Genomic DNA, 17,500 nt, shown 5'->3' with positions numbered 1-17,500 from the left:
GGTACATTCACTCAGGTGGGATGGCAGAGGGGTCCGTGTTCTTACCCCTCCAATCCCTCCTTCTGTCTCTCTACCTATCCTGGTGCCGGTCCCTTGCCGCCTCTACTGCCGGCGATACCGCCCCTCTCTTGGTGACACATTCCTGAGATACCCTCCCTCCCCTAAGTCGACAGCCTTCCGCGTGCCGTAGGGCGGCCGCCTTCCGTCGGCGTATAGCCGATGGCTCACCCTTTCACTACCTAGCTTCGGTTGTCCGTCCTTCGGGCCGTCCTCCGGCGTGCAGGCATTGATTGCCGGCGGTCTGGGTATACCATACCTTCCTACCTTATCTTATGAACTGGTCACCAAGCCGGCAGCCTTCAGCTGCCGGAGCCGCCGCCTCCTGCCGGGGTGCCGCCGCTGTGCCGGGGGCCGCCAAGCTGGCATTATACCTAAATTCTCTATGTGTCTTCCCTAATGCCATAAACCCTGCTGGAGCGGCCTCCGGCGTGCTGCCGGTCTGCCGGCACCCCCTGGAGGCACCAAGGGACTTGCACCCCTTCTACCAGCTATCAACTACATGCTGATAGCCCTACACTGCAACCAGATACCTTGGCTACTCCGATGGATAGGTATTGTCTTACCGTTCTATTAACGGCCGTGCTGTCTTCTTGCATATCACAATTTTCCACCATACTGTGTGTGTCTTAGCGCAGCTGGTTGCCGGAACCCGATCTCATATGGGGTCTTCTGCTAACCCCCTTTTACTATAAAGGTATGAGTGGTCTCAGTCCTTGATATACATCGCAGGCAATCTCTGCTAGAATTATCTTCTGCCTTCTTTGGCGGTTCATGAAGATTTCCGCTTTTGTGTCCTCGGTCAAAAACGAAATTGCCTACTGATAAGATTACGGTAACCAGCTGGGCGGGATGCACAAGTATGTATAAGTGTGCTACTTTTATAAGCACACATTGAGTATGTGTTGTTTAAGATGTGTAAAGCTGGATAACGAAGTACATCTTATTAGCTTTAAAAGTATTTATTGTCTAAAAACAACAGAGTTAAACATCTCCATCATAGGAGGGAGCTGGTTTGGTCGGATGACCAATTCTGGTGAAGTATAGATATGAACTGATTAAATTATCGATATCACAGATATCGTATGCTTAGTTGATGTAGCAATTTTAACACAATCTCGGAAGACATCTGCATCCGGTGACGTCACAAACTTTCACACACTGATGCATTGGTGTTGACGTTTAAGAAAAATGTTACATTGCTGAGGCTGCATTGTGCATCCTGTTTATGATTTTAGAAACTACACCAAATCTCACGGCTAGCATCTTCATCCAAAATGACATATTACGTCATGTGTTTTAAACATGTAATAACAATTATTTCATTTATTACATTAGCTCGGCCAGCTATCTCAATTTTTAAAAAAAAAATTTAATAACAAGCCAAAACATGTTTACTAGGCGTGACTGGATATATGTATTATTCCTTGTTTAACTTTAGCCATAAGCAAACGAGGACGAATGTCTAAATAGGCACATCAAAAAATAATAACAATAATGCATATGAAAAGATATTACCAAAGCAAAGAAAAAAAATGCATGATAAAATAAAGATCATATATATGGTACATTGCTAGCAAATGATTATATGGTACCAAAAAAAAAAAAAAACACTGACATACATATGATTCGGTAACTTGTTAAAGAATAATTGTTACCTTTGTCAGAAACATAGATTAACATAATACGGTAACTAATAATAATATTTGTTACCTTGGTAAAAATTCAATTTTTTAGTGCACAAACACGGATTCCTGGTACGTACACGTACCACGGTTTCGTACACACACACACACACACACACACATATATATATATATATATATATATATATATATATATATATATATATATATATATATATATATATATATATATATATATATATATATATATATATATATATATATATATATATATATATATATATATATATATATATATATATAGGGCTGATATATTTTATTAGATGCCCATAGATTCAGAGCTTAATAATTAGATGCCGATGATTTATATTTTTTTTTAAATGTTTTTTTAAAATGTATTTTTAACCATGCAAAGTTAAAAAATTTCCTCATTTACATATCACTAGCGTACTAACAGCTTTTCCTACAATTCTAATTCCAACATTTTACTCCTTTATCGAATGAGGTGGCCACTTCAAACGGCTTTAAACTGAATTAAATAAGGAGTTTTGTCTGGACATGGCGAAACGTTCTGTTTTAGCTTCCTGCTGTGCCGTAACCTACGACAAACAAGGATGTTCACGGCGATAAATATCATCACCGTGATACCCAGTCCTGCTAGTAGCATGGGGTGGTCCATTTCGGTTAATTTCATCAACCGCTTGGCAACTTGCCTGTTGTACGGGAGAGGTAGTGCTGGCATTGTAGAGGTCCACGTGAAGTTCGCGAAGTAGGCTCGTTCTCTGATGAGTGTCTGTAGACCAGTCACCATGGAATTAGGGGAAGTCCTGATACAACCATCTGCTGCAACGAAGATGTGGGCGAAAGACGTGGATCCGTCAGGGCATGATACATTGAAGCCGTCCTTGTCGTATCGTATCCACGAGCCATTGTTCAGTCTGCAATTGAACTCATTATTGTCAAAGGGATAAAGCTTATCCAGACAATTTTCACTTGTATGGGAGAGAGCACCGTCTAGCACTATACCTAACTCGCATGAATCCATTAAGTTTTTATGGAATTCAAATGAGTCAGCTGTACATATTTTTCTATCCATTCGTCTGAACAGTGAGTTAATTGATTTAAGTCTTTAATGACCGTATATGTTTCCTTGTCTGGGGAAATCAATACGTGTCCTGTCAAACTGATTATAACTAGATTTGAGTGATTCGTCATGAAAGTCGGAAATGGTGATATCCTGTAAGATTGCCAGGTATCAGAAGAATCAAAGGGAATTGTAATCCTAATCTTGTTATTATCAACACTTACTGTAATCAGGCTGTAATAAAATTCTAACCTACGTTCGCCTAACAAAGGAACATAGCCTAGTTTATCCCTTCCGTTCTCCAGAATTAACTTTAAGTAATTTATAGGCAACAAATGGGGCGACAGTACACCTTTAGTTGCTAACGTGATAGCTTCTACATAATCCTTGGATTTCTCAATGAAATGTGCAATTCTGTTATGTATGTGATATATCTTTGAATCATAATACGTTGACGTTGCTAACAAATGCTGTACTTCCATAATCTGAATGATATTATTTGAATGTTCATTTACTAAGTCCATAATTTGATTGATTGAAGCTAACTGATTCCTTGGTTCTGACATAATCAATTCATCTTCATGAGTCAAGAACTCAATTTTCTTATTTTGATTACTAATTTTAAGACGATTGGAAATTCCTAAACCTAAACTTGCAACAAACCCAAAGATGTTTAATGCAGCATAAATAAACGGATTTCGTCTTTCTTTATTTTCGTGTCCTACAGTCCACATCAAAAGGTCATAAGCCAAAGATCCTGTCTCGTAAGTCTTATTTTTCAAGTCATCAGATAGCATCTCTGCAACTTTTAATGTTAATCCAAGCAAACTCTCTGTAGTCAAATGAAAATGTCTATTATGCAACTCATCCAATGAGGCGGAAAACCTTGAAATGACAGATCTTAAGCTAGTGACATCATTCTCTTGAAGAAAAATTGCTTGCATATTCACTTCTACAACTACGTTGCTTGATGTAATAAAAACGTCTTCTTGTCTTTCAACTATAGTGCCATATTTAAAATCTATACTTTTAGTTTTAGAGCTCATCCCACACGAGAAAAATGTCTGAGCGAACAATATCACTCCCAACAACAAAAAATTCATCTTGGAAACCTGTAACGAGAAAAATATATGTAATTACTCCTGTATTAAGAAGAAAACTATTAATCACATAAAATAAAAAAAATTTCCCTCACTTCTTTCCCTCTCTTTTCTTTTTTCTTTTTAATTTCTTATGTGAGCCAATGGTACTATTCTCTCATCCGTGGGTTGGGATACGTATTGAACTCTAAACCTATTGGCCGTTAATGTTCTCAAAATGTTAAATGGGCCTTCAAACTTAGGTGTTACTTTATAATTGAGTCCTTTGCGCACATTGATTTGAATATACACGTTATCACCCACGGTATATGTTTTAGTTGGTTTCGCTGTTTTATCATGATTCCTTTTCATTATAATTTGTGATTCTTCTAAAATCTTTCGAAGGATATCATATCGACTTATACTTGCATTTATACATTCTTTTAAAGGATTTGATAGATTAGTTGTAGGCGTTAATACATGGAAAGGCGTTCTAACTGGGGTACCATACAATGCTTCATGCGGTGACATTTTAATTGATATATGATATGAATGATTCAGAGTACTCAGTGCCGCCGGTATTGCAATATCCCAGTTGGGGTCTGATCCCCCTAGTGTTACTCTTAATATATTTAAGATCTCCCTATTTGCTCTATCCACTAGCCCATTCGACTCTGGGTGATATACCATGGTATTTATTTTCTTTATGCTGAGGAATTCACACAATGAGGTAAGAAAGTGATTATTAAATTCACCACCCGAGTCTGAGATTATCATGTGTGGAATTCCATGTTTACAAATGTAACACTCGTAAAACTTCCTAGCGCATTGAATCGCAGTTTTAGTTTTAAGCGCTATTAGTTCTGTATATCGAGTTAAAGCATCTATAATTACTAAGAGGTGCTTATTTCCTCTGTCTGACTCGTAAAATCCTGTTAACTAATCTAAATGTATTCTTTCAAAGGGTTGATTGGGCACAGGATAAGCCAATAGGCTGACAGGTGTTTTCGTATGCCCTTTGTTTTCCTGACATGTGCGACAATTAGCTATGTGTCTTTTTATATCTGTAAGCATTGTATGCCAATAAAACAATGATTTGGCTTTCTGTGACATTAATGAGAACCCTGGGTGTCCATGTAATGGATTTGAATGCAACCAATTCAGGACAGTGGAAATAAGTGAGATTGGTACTACTACCTGGTCGTTAGTTACATTTGGTGTATTGCGGGTTTTCCTTGTCACAGTCCTACACAGAATATTATCTTTGATTATATAATTCTGCTGCTTATACTTTATATATCCCTTTTCCTTATGATTGCCTTTCAAAGCATTTATAATTGTTTCTATTTTCTGATCTTTACTTTGCTCAGTCTGTAACAATTCAGCGCTCCAGCCTTAATCTTCTTGTTCAGATATCGTTTTAACAATAGGCATGGATGTAAATATATCTATTAATTCAGCTAAAGGCTCCGTACAAGATGACACGGGGTTGCGTGATAATGCATCCGCAATGATATTTGCTTTCCCAGGTAAATACCTGATTCTTGGGCCAAAATCTTGAATGATCAAATGCCACCGAGTTCGTTTAGGGCTGTGGTTGAAGTCTTTAAAGAACTCTGTTAGTGGTTTATGGTCAGTAAGAACCTTAACGGGATAAATGTAAACTATGAACTTAAAATGCACTAGTGAATTAAAAATAGCTAGCCCTTCCTTGTCTATTACTGCATACTTACTTTCGGAAGTTCTCAATTTTCGAGAATAGAAAGCTATCGGGAAAAATTGTTTATCATATTGCTGAAGCAATACCCCTCCTACTCCTAAGTCTGAGGCGTCTGTTGCAATGAAGAATTCCTTACCGAAGTCAGGAAATTTTAAGATAGGAGAACTACACAGTTCATCTTTCAAGGTATTAAACGCCTGTTGATGTTGCTCAGACCATATGAAATCTACGCCCTCCTTCGTAAGATCAGTTAAAGGAGCGGCTATTATTGAATAGTTGCGTATAAAACGCCTGTAATATCCACTACAACCCAGAAATTGCTGTATTCCCTTGACATTAGTAGGTATGGGAAAATTACGTATAGCCGACACCTTATCATGGACTACGTTAAGACCTTGGCTTGACACCATGAAACCCAAATATATTAATTCTGTTTTGAAAAATTCACACTTACTAATCTTTACCCTTAAGTTATGTTGTCCTAATCTCTGTAGTACTAGTTCTAACTTACGTAGATGTTCTTCTAAGGTGTTGGAAAAGATTACAAGATCATCCATATAGGCATGCAATATATCCCCTAACAAGTCTCCAAACACTATGTTAATCATTCTTGTAAATGTTATAGGAGCACAACGTAAACCAAAAGGCATCCGTAAAAATTCATAATGTCCCCTGGCTGTGCTGAAGGCTGTGTATGGGATACTATCTTCTTCTAATGATATCTGGTGAAAGCCTTTAAGAAAGTCCAAACTGGTAAAATATTTATTCCGACCTAACAAAGACAAAAGATCGTCAGTACATGGCACTGGGAATAGATCAGGAATCGTCTCCTCGTTTAGACAACGGAAGTCGACGCAGATACGCCATGTTCGATCATTTTTCGGTACAACTATTAAAGGAAAATTATAAGGGCTGTTTGATTTCCTAATGACTCCTTCTTCTAGCATTTTACCTATTTCATCATTTATTTCATTCTGGAATTTCATAGGGAGTCTGTACGAGGGTACATAGATAATTTTCTGCTTGTCCTTTAACCTTATTTGATGCTCGATCACATCTGTTTTTCCTAAGGATCCATCCATAGTGGAAAAAACATCATGATATTTAGTTAAAAGTCCAAAAATTTTCTGCTGAATTTCTTCGTCTTGAATGTCTTTATTGATTTTATTTTTAATAGATCGCAAAAGGGATTCATCCGCAACTGATTGAGAGTGATTGATCTCAGCAACGGTAAGAATACGATGTTTATAAACTTCTACATCCAAGATATGTTGATTTTTGTGAATTACTAAAGTGTTATTTAAATGATTACAGACTTCAATATTACATTGTTGATGTGAGCCTACTGTATAAATAGCTTGTGTGACAGACAATCCGTTAGTTTTCAAAGTGTCGGAAAGGATTAATATTTCAGATCCCGGTAATGTTTTCTTTATTTGCACTATTAAATTCGAAGGTACATTTGGTTCGATAGATTGCGTGCAAGATGATATTACGGGTGAACGAGAATTCTGCTGGGTCGCGTATATTATTTCTTTATTAGTGAGACAAGTTATTGGTTCTTCAACGTATGTTACGGTTACATTTGTCGTCTCCTTTTTATCCAAAACAGATTTTAAGGTATTAGAAGACTTATAGAATTTCCCTTTGATATACACGCCGTGCTTGGCAGGGGCTAAGATAATGTTTTGATTTCCCATAGATGGGTATCCTATAATTACAGCTGGATACATATCAATGTTTTTTACAACAACAAATGTATCGGCAAACGTGCGTTTACCGACTTTGAACTGAACATGAGTTATGCCTATGACATTTAATTCATTATTTCCTATACCCGAAAGTCTAACTCCGGATTTTTCAATCGGAAAGTTCGAAAACAACAAATGTTGTGTCTTCAAATCCATGATATTACGTGGACTACCAGAGTCAAAAAATAACGTAAAGGATTTGTGTTCTAAATTTACAGAATATAAGGTTGGTCGTAACTCATTTTGGCTTATTATTGTATGAATTCGTTGCAAATCTACGGGAGCATGCACTGTTTTACTTAATTCGGCCGTGTGTTTCATAGGAAAATCTATTGTCTCACAATTATCTGATAAAACATTAAATTGATTATTCAATACTATTGATGTTGACATGAATGACCTTGACCCAACATCACTCTCTTCCCCTCTGGAGTTAACTATGTGGTATTTGCTTTGCTCTGCACATTCTGAAAATTAGTCTGACCTTGCGAGGTCTGGTTTGACGACCCAGGTTCAGCGATATTCGAAGAAGTGTTTGTTTGCTTTGGACTCTGAACTGCATTGACATTTGGTTGTTTCTTCTTATTGTTAAAATGAGGATTTTTCTTTTTATTTCCATATGGAACTGACTGTGGAATTGACTGTGTATTTCTGGGATTCTGTTGTGTCTTACGCGAGTAACATTGACTGTATGAATGAGTTGCACTGTTATGAATCGAGCAGAATTTCGTTCTGCAGTCCGCGCTTAAGTGACCTTGACGTTTGCAATTATAACATGTCATTCCCGCTACTTGACTACTAACTACGTTCACTGTTTGTGGCTTTGTTACATTCTTTGCAAAAACTTGAGTTAACACGGGATCGAGATCTGGACATTTGGACATGTGTTTCTTTATCTGTTTATATACATCCAATTCCGTACTTGCAGGCATTAACTTCTTATCAAAACACCGCACTAAAGCTTCAGGCAACATAGGTGTCATGCAAGTTAAATACATTAATCGTAAAAAATCTTTCACGGAGATGTTATCCCTAGTAACCCAAGTGGAATGACCTAAAATGTCCTGATATTCATTAAGCCTATCAGCTATGAGAGCTGCTCTCTCAATAACATTAAGCCGATTCATAGTGGCTTGATTAAGTGTATTTCATAACGTTAATACTACATCCAAGGCTTCCTCACCCCCATAGACCGCGCGTAACCTAACTTTGAAATCATCCCAGGTAACTACTTCTTGAAATGAAACACCTCTTAAATACGCACTCGCATCCCCCTTAGAAAAATCTATAAAACTTTTAGCTTCTTGTAATTGTACAAAAGGGTCTACGATTTGTTTGGCATTTAAATGGGCATCGGCGGATGAAATCCATGACTCCACATTTTGTGGCAAGAACCCATTGACTCGACCCTGAAAAGGAAGGATTGCTGACCTGGCATTTACAAGCGTCACAATTGGAGGAGGATTAGTTTGGCCTACGCCACTAGGTCCAGGGGTAGGGCTCACAGGGGGAGTCATGACTGCTGTATTTCTTTTCCTATCTCTTCGACCCCTTGCAATTCTATCAAAATATCTATATGAATACAGACGTCCACTGCGTAAACGCATATGTATAATAAAATTCCCCAAACAATGTTACTAATCCCAAGACATTTCCCGAGAATTTCTGAAAGAAAAAGGAATTAGCACAAAGAGAGAAAAAATTCTAGATGAGAATTCGGAGTTGAACACAGTTTCCTTTAATGAAAGGAAATAAAAGAATAGCAAATCACTCACCCCAGTAATAATCGACTAACGATTCGTGATAACTACACTTCACTGCCTAAACTGGAATGAATTCAAATATTTGTACTTAGCTTATATATGGTTCTGTGTGATGTTGACACATCCTTTCTCTCTCTCTTGATGTTTTGTTAGCGATGTATCGTTCGAGTTTCTGTTGAATGTAGTGCTTCCTGGATATGTTTTGTAAACGTTGAACGTCAGTCCTTGGGTTTCCTAGGATGTTGATTGAAGATCCAGTTCATCAGTTTATATTTATAACATTCATTAAATGTTAAATATTTCGATGGATTATATTACTTAGTCAAAATTGTAGATACATGTAGATAACGTTGAGTTCTTGAAGATCTTTCTCTGGTTTTACAGCTTTTATTTTGAAGTCTTGAAGATCTTTCTCTAATTCTTAGAGTTCAATATTATAGTTACTTGAAGATCTTTCTCTGATTTGTAGAGTTTAACCGCTGCCACCATTTATAAGTGTGCTACTTTTATAAGCACACATTGAGTATATGTTGTTTAAGATGTGTAAAGCTGGATAACGAAGTACATCTTATTAGCTTTAAAAGTATTTATTGTCTAAAAACAACAGAGTTAAACATCTCCATCATAGGAGGGAGCTGGTTTGGTCGGATGACCAATTCTGGTGAAGTATAGATATGAACTGATTAAATTATCGATATCACAGATATCGTATGCTTAGTTGATGTAGCAATTTTAACACAATCTCGGAAGACACCTGCATCCGGTGACGTCACAAACTTTCACACACTGATGCATTGGTGTTGACGTTTAAGAAAAATGTTACATTGCTGAGGCTGCATTGTGCATCCTGTTTATAATTTTAGTGACTACAGCAAATCTCACGGCTAGCATCTTCATCCAAAATGACATATTACGTCATGTGTTTTAAACATGTAATAACAATTATTTCATTTATTACATATGTGTCTATCTACTTCCTTTCCCGCTCCTCTCTTTAACATTACAATATTATAATAAATTAATTAATGTTAAGTTAAAGTTTAACTACTTAAAATTTAACTTTAGAGTAATGTAAGTCACTCTTATGACTTTTGTATACTCATGTTCTCTTTCTTTTACAGGAGGAATACATCAAATGTAACCACAACTTCTGTGGAGTGAAGCGCCCGCACTTCTACGGGCACACGGCGCGTCGGACCCACGCCCCCTGCGCCAATAAGAAAGGCGAACTGAAATTCTGGGACCCGCAGCACTGTACAGTCTGCAAGAGTCGTCTGGTCGAAGCGTTCGACGATCCTCCTTCAGCGGAGGTAAGGGACACTGCTCGAGAGAAGCTACGCAAGTGGGTGCGTGGCTTCCAGAAGAACGCCACTGGACCGTATCTCGCCACTGAAGATTTGAGGGCCTTGCTTTTCCCGAAGGCATCACCTGACTCAGTGGTCCCTAAAGATCAGATTCCCACCGTCCAGATAGTGGTGGAACCGGACGTGGTCATGGCTCAGTCCATGCATGAGTGCGGTTTAGACTCCGACAACGTGGAACGTATGTCGGAAGTGTCGGAGAACACGGAGAGGAACCTCATGGGCGATGAACTAGACTATGAGGAAGATCAGGTGGAATACCCTGAGTCGGAGCAGGAGGTCGCTCCAACGTCCACCCCTTCACCAACTCCTACACTGACGGATGTATCACTCCATTCTACATCCGCTACCCCGGATCCTACCCCATCCAACACTCAGGAGATCTTCAAGATGCTTGAAGCTCTCATGGATAAGAAACTTCGCGAGACGCATGAGTTCTTCAGGTCCAACCTCGGAAGTTCGAAGCAACCGAAAAGGATTTCGGTTAAGGACCTCCCTGCATGCTCGGATACTAACCCATGGAGGTATGCCGAGCACATGCCGATCACCACGGGCAAGATCTTTATTAGCGAAAAGGTCGGCTCGATCGAGCTGGAAGAAGTGGAATTCTTCCCAAACTTTGAGGCTTACCTGGACTGTTACCTCCGACTTAGGTCTGAACCTGCCTCTAAAGAAGAGACCGAACCAAAGGAGGTTATCGTGTTTGATCTCCCGAAGGCCCAGTCTATGTTAGCCAACACGGTGAAAAGTAGGGGCTTCACCTGCTCTAAACTACCGGCGCTTAGCAAAAAGCACCCGACCTACGTCGCACCAGACGATGCGACCTTCCCCTTTCTGGAAAAGGCCTTCACTGCGGTGCATAAGGCAGTGGAAGAAGGGAATCCTTGCCCTGCACTCGAGGAGTGCAGACCCTTCTCCCTGACCACTCCCCCTGATGTTAGGCACTGGAAAGACGTCCAGTCAACCTTTGTAGTGGGGAAACTAGAGCCTGACGTCGCTGGTCCTCAGTTTAACGAGGACCTCCCGAAACTTAACGATCATCTCCTTCATCGGGAACATGATACGAAGGAAAGGCTCGCCGCATCTATGTCCCTCCAAGTACAGCTCGAAGTCATGGCCGGTGACACTAGGGTCCCTGACTACTACATGGTCCTTGCCAAGACTCACCTGGCGACAGTAGTAAAGGATCTGTACAGATTCACGAAGGCTCGTAGAGCCTGTCGTGAATTCGTGTTCTCAAGTGCTACAGTGAGACACGAACCCCGGAGGCTGATTTCCTCCAACATCTGGGGTAAACACCTCTTTCCCTCCTCCCTAGTGAAAGAGATCACCGACAAGGCCGCCACGGAGAGCAGGAACCTTCTCCATAAATGGGGCATGTCGAAGAAAAGGAAATCCTCTCAGGACGACGGCCCTCAACCTAAGAGGAAACCCACAAAGCCGAAACCCCAAAAACGTCAACAGAGACGGCAGTTTCCGGGATCCGCTACTCCCCAAGTGGCAGCTCAGCCACAACAGACCTTTCAATTGGTCACCCAACCGGTCTTGTCACAGTCGCCGGTCTTCACCCCTGCATTTGAGCAGCAGTCAACTACCTTTTGTCCCAAAGGTAGAGGCTCAAACAGAGGTGCGGGCAGAGATGCATCTCGCCGTCCCTCCAGAGGCAGAGGAGGAAAGGGAGCTAGCGGCCAAGGTAGTAAGCCCTCGGGCAGCCAGAAGCAATGAAGTGCTTCCGGTGGGAGGAAGACTCCGCCAATTCCAGGATCGTTGGACCTTCGATCCCTGGGCACACAGCATCGTCAAGAAGGGTCTAGGCTGGAGCTGGACTCAACCACCCCCAACCTTCCAGCAATTCTTCCAACAGTCAACCCCCCTCCTGAAAGAATATGTCCTAGAACTCTTGAACAAGAAGGTGATAAGGAGGGTAAAGTCAACCAGGTTCCAAGGGAGACTGCTTTGCGTCCCCAAGGACTCCGACAAACTCAGAGTCATTCTAGACTTAGCCCCCCTCAACAAGTTCATAGCGAACAACAAGTTCAAGATGCTGACTCTTCAACAGATATGGACCCTTCTGCCTCAAGGTTCCTACACGGTCTCGATAGACCTGGCGGATGCCTACTGGCACGTTCCAATGAACCACCACGCTTCCTCCTACCTAGGATTTTGACTCCAAAGGAAAAGCTACGCTTTCAGGGCCATGCCCTTCGGGCTCAACGTGGCCCCACAGATCTTCACAAAGCTGGCAGACGCCATCGTTCAACAGCTCCGCCTCCGCGGCGTCCAGGTGATGGCCTACCTCGACGACTGGCTGGTCTGGGTGACATCGCCCGAAGATTGTCTAAGATCCTGCAACAAAGTCACCCAGTTTCTAGAACATCTGGGATTCAAGATAAACACAAAGAAATCTCGCCTCTCTCCAGCTCAGAAGTTCCAATGGTTAGGAATCCAGTGGAATCTTCAGTCACACCGCCTTTCGAATCCCCAAAAGAAAAGGAAAGAAATAGCGGGGTCTGTCAAAAAACTGCCGAAATCCAAGCGGATCTCAAGACGTCAGCAGGAACAAGTTCTAGGCTCTCTACAGTTCGCCTCAGTGACAAACACAGTGCTGCGTGCACAGCTAAAGGATGCCGCGGGAGTCTGGAGACGTTCTGCATCCATCGCTCGAAGAGACCTCAAGAGACAGCTCCCAAACAGACTTCGGTTACTCTTAAAGCCGTGGTCGGAAGCAAAGGCCCTGAAAAGGTCCATCCCTCTTCAACATCCACCTCCATCACTCAACATCCACACGGACGCTTCGCTGGAGTGTTGGGGAGGTCACTCCCACCAACAACAGGCTCAAGGTATATGGTCTCCCCTATTCAAGACGTTTCACATCAACATCTTGGAGGCCATGGCCGTCCCTCTCACTCTGAAGAAACTCTCTCCGCCTCCCTCGATCCACATTCGTCTGACCCTGGACAACTCGGTGGTAGTCCGATGTCTCAATCGTCAGGGCTCGAGATCGCCCCAGATAAATCAGGTGCTTCTCCTAATCTTCCGCCTGGCAGAGAAGAAGAAATGGCACCTGTCTGCAGTTCACCTACAAGGATTCCGCAACGTGACGGCGGACGCTCTATCTCGGACAAGCCCGATAGAGTCGGAATGGTCTCTATACGCAAAATCCTTCTCCTTCATCTCTCACCAAGTCCCGGAACTTCAGATCGATCTCTTCGCAACGAGCGACAACAATCAACTTCTTCGTTATGTGGCCCCGTACGAGGACCCCAAGGCAGAAGCAGTGGACGCCATGTCACTGGATTGGAACAGATGGTCCAGGATCTACCTGTTCCCTCTCCAAGCTGAGAACCTTCAAAGGGACAGCGGCCCTAGTGGCTCCCAAGTGGCCCCGGAGCAATTGGTACCCCCCTGGTCCTGGAGCTGCAGCCCACGCTGATCCCTCTCCTGGGCCCAGTTCTCTCCCTGCAAGTACAGAAGTCGACTGTCTTCATTCATCATCGAAAGTCAGGGACCTTCATCTCATGATTTTCTCTCCCTAGCCGCGAAGAAAAGGTTTGGGATCTCGAAGAAAAGTCTAGACTTCCTCGAGGAATACAAGACCGAATCCACACGACGGCAATACGAATCATCCTGGAGAAAGTGGGTCTCATTCGTCAAGGCACAAAATCCTACGGAAATCACCAACGATTTTTGCATGTCCTTCATTCACCTTCATGGACAGGGCTTAGCAGCAACACGATTTCTACCTGCAAATCGGCCTTGACTAGACCTCTACTGTGCGCCTTCCAGATTGATCTGTCCCTCTCAAGGATCTGACTCAAAAAGTTATATTTCTTTTTGCTCTTGCCTCAGGAGCCCGAGTCAGCGAAATAGTGGCATTATCAAGAGACAAGGGTCACATCCTGTTTACAGACTCAGGAGACCTTACCCTCTTCCCTGATCCGACGTTTCTCGCGAAAAATGAACTACCCACCAAGAGATGGGGCCCTTGGAGAATCTGCCCCCTGAAAGAAGATGCCTCTCTATGTCAGGTAGAGAGCCTCAAGGTCTATCTTCGAAGAACTTCTGACTTTGGTGGAGGCCAACTCTTCAAAGGAGAAACATCGGGTAGCGACCTGTCACTGAAACAACTAAGAGCGAAAATCACCTACTTCATTCGTAGAGCGGATTCTGACAGTACACCCGCAGGTCACGACCCTAGAAAAGTCGCGTCGTCTCTGAATTTTTTCCAGAGCATGGATTTCGAAAGCCTCAAGAGCTTCACAGGATGGAAATCTTCGCGTTTTTTCTTCAAGCACTACGCGAAGCAAGTGCATGAAGTCAAACATTTCGTGGTAGCCGCAGGTAGTGTTATGAAACCTGCAGTTAACTCTGCATAGAACAGTGAGTTACTTGGGACTTCAACTCTTCGGGTGCCTATGTTGACCCTCGTGTGATACGTAGTGATTTCATGGACACTTAGTGTTTCTCATAGACTGTTCTTTACAAGGTGAAATGTCATAGTCGTCACATGAGTGCCACATGCCTAGAGCATGATGTGTTTTTCCTTATTAAAGACTGACGTTCCTATGGAACTTGTGTTTTCTAATAATTTGAAATTTTCTTTCAGATTCAAGAGCGAAGTCTTCTCATTGCTATGTACATTATAATTTATTTGCAAATTAACTTTACATCCTTTATTGCATTTATTATTACTATATCCTGCAATTGTGAAATAAAATTTCTATTTTATTACTTGTGTGTCTCTCTCCGCTCCTACTCATACTATGAAATACATGGTTGTCATAGTTTCATTATCCCCTTTCTCTTGAAATAAGAAGAATAATAGGTTCTATCCGTATTATATACTCACCTATGCTGTGTAATATTCCTAATTGAATACTTACTTGCGCCATATCTTCGAGACCAGACTGTTCTCTAGCTATGAAATATAGTGCCTAACAACCACTTATCTGTTATTGAGAATGTTCCTACACGAATATCGACCATTCTGTCTTGTCTCCGAGTTCTTCATGTACTCTCCGCAAGGTGAGTAGCCCTTCGATGACCACTTTGAACTTTGGCATGGACCGTTGGGACTTCTCTGCCAGGGGGGGGGGGGGGGTGGGCAGGAAGTTGCATCCCCACGGAACCTCTATCGAGGTCACAATGCTTACCTTTATTTAAAGCCCTTGGCACTTACTCTATAAGGGGGAATCTACCACGATACATTGATTCTCTGGTACTCTTCCATCAGGACGTCATGGCTTGAGCCCAAAAAACGGATTTTGAGCGAAGTGAAAAATCTATTTTTGGGTGAGATAGCCATGACGTCCTGATGGACCCTCCCTGCTATTCTAGTCCAGCCTTTCAGGCCCCGCCCTGTCCTGCTGTATCATGGAGATTAGCAAGCAGCTGGTATCAGGATGAGGACGGACGTGATGTCATTTAGCAATGGCTCCCGTTTGTTTACGTTTCGAGTACCAAAAGTAGCCACGGACGAGTGTAGCTGTGAAACGGCTCTCCAGTTATTCTCCGCCCCTCCATATCGAAGTGTTAACTCTATATGGGGTGCAGATAGCTATGTGGCGTGTTAATACATGCGTCCCCTGTTGATATACGATGTCTTAAAGGGAAACATTTAGGATACTCGCTCCAGAAGTAAGAATTCTGTGATAACCTGTGGTTTAATTCTCTGGGAATATCCTAGTAGTTAATATACCCAAGGAAGCTACCAAAAAGGAACCTCCCATCAGGACGTCATGGCTATCTCACCCAAAAATAGATTTTTCGCTTCGCTCAAAATCCGTTTATTCTAAAGAGACAGGAGAGAAAGGTTGATGAAAAGCTGAGACATAAAAAAACAGGATTTTGAAAAGGTAGAAGTTACACTGACCAAATTTTCATTTTGAGACATACTGTACAGCAATGCCTAGAATATAGAAATCCCCCTTTGGTGGCATTTGTGGACTATGAGAAAGCCTTTGATGGTGTGCACTGGCCAATTTTGGGGAGAGTTCTGCGTAATCATGGAATTCCTCTAAAATATGTAAATTTGATTAAGTCTGATATCATAAACATAGCAAGTGTAAAGTTGATGTTAATGGAGTCTTATCAAATGAATTTCCAGTGAACAGCGGAGTACTGTACTGGAAGGTGTTGTCACCTATGTTGTTTATCATCCTCATAGATTTTGTAATGCGTGGAACAGTCAGGCCTTGTGGGAAAGGATTGGACTGTACTGGTGATAGGAATTTAGCAGACGTAGAATATGCTGATGATGTCTTTGTTAGCAGAACACCATAGGATTTGCAATGCTTGCCTACTAGAATTCATGAAATATTACACGATATTGGTCTGAAGATAAACAGGAAAATGACAGAGACACTGAAAATGGAGTAAGCAATGGAAGATGAAATATTATTGGATGGAGAAAAGATTAATAAGGTAGAATCATTAAAGTATTTAGGAACTGTGATCTATACAGGGTCTTTAGAATTAGAGCTCAGTGAAAGATTGAAAAAGGCAAATCAGAAAATGGCTAGGTTGAGTAAAATTTGGAAATAAAATCTCCTGAAATTAAATATGAGAATCAGACTATATATGAGTTTAGTGAGATCGGTGTTACTCTATGGACACGAGTCATGGAATGGCAATGAAACAATCTTCAATAGATTTAGTAGATTTGAGAAAAATCCCTCAGAAGAATATTGGGAGGTAAATGGCTGGAGAGGATTAGAAATGAAACTATAAGAGAAAATACTCGAGTGCCATATGTGGATGATATCATGATGAAAGGTAGATAGAGGTGGTTTGGGCATGCTTAGCTTATTTGCACTCCCAAAGAGATATTAGTTCACCTAACGTTCAGCTGGGCTCCACAAGGCACTAGAAGAGTTGGAAGACCCAGGCCTACATGGCTGAAAACTATGAAGAGCGAAGTAGGAGATGATGAACAGAGAAGTATTGAATTAAAAGCTGAAGAAGGAGAGGACTAGGGAAATTTAACCGAGGCTCTTTGCATCAATAGGCATAGGAGGAAATGATGATGAGGCTATAACCC

Source organism: Palaemon carinicauda, chromosome 29, assembly GCF_036898095.1.
Source record: "Palaemon carinicauda isolate YSFRI2023 chromosome 29, ASM3689809v2, whole genome shotgun sequence".
Taxonomy (NCBI): Eukaryota; Metazoa; Arthropoda; class Malacostraca; order Decapoda; family Palaemonidae; genus Palaemon; species Palaemon carinicauda.
The sequence above is the reverse complement of the archived record's forward strand: the minus strand, read 5'-3'. Positions refer to the sequence as shown.